Genomic DNA, 2,456 nt, shown 5'->3' on the forward strand with positions numbered 1-2,456 from the left:
CTCTGATTTTTGTCATTTTTGGTAATTCCGAATGTTTCGGGCAAATTTTGGAAAATTTCTTTTCGGAATCTAAATCGATATTTTGTGATCTGCCCACACACCAATTTTCGTGCAAATCGAATAAAAATTAAGAGAGTTTTAATTTTGACCAAAATTCGGTACAAAAAAGTATTGACAAAATTTTCGAATTTCGAATTTCTGAAACTGTGGCCTGCTCAGAAGTTCTTTCAAAATTACCTTAAAATTTTTTGATAAAAATCGAACAAATATTAAACAATTTAAGGGGGATTTTCAAAATTAAGGAGTTTTCCGGCAACCCGCTTCCGTTCGGAACCTGATGTCTGGAAATACATTTAAGCACTAAGCACTAGGTCTGGTATAACAGGCGTCATGCAAAAAATCTTTTAAGTCTAATAGTTTTTGCTAGCAACTAAATACAAAAAAAAAATCTGAAAAATTAACGAAAACAATACAGCTTCGAGCTCAACTCGAAAGCTGTAATTAATGGATACAATACAGCTTCGAGCTCAATTCGAAAGCTGTAATAAAGAAAATTATGAATTAAAATCGCGTCTCTTTAAATATTGAATAATGTGAAGAAAAATTAACGTCGTCTTTTTTCAAAACCCCATAAAATCAAAAGTAATTGACCAAATTTAACTACAAATTCAAAAAAGGGCGACTAGAGGACTTTGATATTTTTCAAAGTGACAATTTAACACAAGTTTGAAATCATTTGGATTAAAAATGGCGGACAAGTAGTATTTTTTCTAAATTTTGCTATGTTCGCGATAGCGGATGAACGGTTAAGAATTTGCATATACGACAAATGTACGAATTGAAGATATTGATGGTACGAATGCTGTGGAATAACAATTTGCAAGTTTTCGCCATTAAATTCCGATTTTTGACATTTTTTGGTCATTTTCAAATGTTTCGGACAAATTTCGGAAAAGTTCTTTTTGGAATCTTAATTGATAATTTGTGATCTATTCACCTACCAATTTTCGTGCAATTCGTATAAAAATTAATATGTTTGAATTTTGACCAAAATTCGGTATTGTATTGACAAAATTTTTGAAACTGCAGTCTGCTCAGAAGTTCTTCAAAAACTATAACAGTTTTTGCTAACAACTAGGAGAACATTTACAAAAAAAAAATATCTAAAAAATTAATGGAAACAATACATTTTCGAGCTCAACTCGAAAACTGTAATTATTAGACAATGAATTTTGTAAACGCCTAAACGTTAATTTAAAGGAATACTTCATCTTAGAATGAACCTAAAATTTTAATTTCGCCGAAACTTGGCCAATAACAGTATAATATATCCATCAGTGGACTTACCTAGTGTCATAATTATACATCAGAATCCCTCTATAATCCACAAAATTAAGTTATTAATTATTAGTTGTTGACTCCCAGTCAACAAATTATAGAGTATAGAGTCGAGTTCACACTTTTGCAACACTTTCAATAGTTTGGTGCACACAAGTGATTTTAGACCATAACATGAAATTAGTATTCATATGATTAATACTGAAATAACCCTTCCATTTGATGTTTTTTCCAAACACGCCAATAAATTTAAGCTTTATTTCTATCTAAATATCTTTTAAACCAGCAAGCGTTTTATCTGTATGTACTTGTTTCGTGACAGTGTTAATAAATTAAATTATGATTATTAATATACAAAACACATAATTAACGGTCCGCCATTTTGTGTAAATTATAATGTACACATTAACACATTTTTAATTGAATACAACAGTAGTGAAATATGTGGAGTTTGAAATTAAGAGTAAGTTCGTCTGCATGCACCCAAAAACATGTCCCACAAAAACAAAATAAGTACTTACCTATTTGGTATATTATCTGGAACATGCTGAGTAGCAAAACACAAATATTTCAATTCGAAGAGATCTATTTTGATACACGTAGATTCCATGTCTGTATAAATGCCTCTCAAAGCTCAACAGTTACTTATATATGGTGTCATCCGACATAAACAATTAAGGATAGACAAAGAGAGATGACAATACCCAAATAAAATCATGGATCAAAGGATAGACAAAGAGAGATGACAATACCCAAATAAAATCATGGATCAAAGGATAAACAAAGAGAGATGACAGGTTTGCTTTGTTAATTAGATAGTAAAACAGATTGCTTTGTAACAAATTAATAATGATTATGATGATGACTTCTTCGGAAATTAATTACAATTTCAATTAATCAACAGATTATAGGATTAAAATGTATTCTTTTATATGTTCCTTAGATGTCTATGGCTTCTATGTCTTAGCCTATATATAAATTAAATCCAGATTCTTTTGAATTTTTTATTACCATAGCATAGCTGTAGCCGCTATTTTAGCGTTTTAAGGAAGGAGCTATTTTATTTTCTAAAATAGAGGCTATTTTTAAGCTATTCTGCTATTTTATTCGCTACATTA

This window comes from Lottia gigantea (genome assembly GCF_000327385.1).
Source record: "Lottia gigantea unplaced genomic scaffold LOTGIsca_993, whole genome shotgun sequence".
Taxonomy (NCBI): Eukaryota; Metazoa; Mollusca; class Gastropoda; family Lottiidae; genus Lottia; species Lottia gigantea.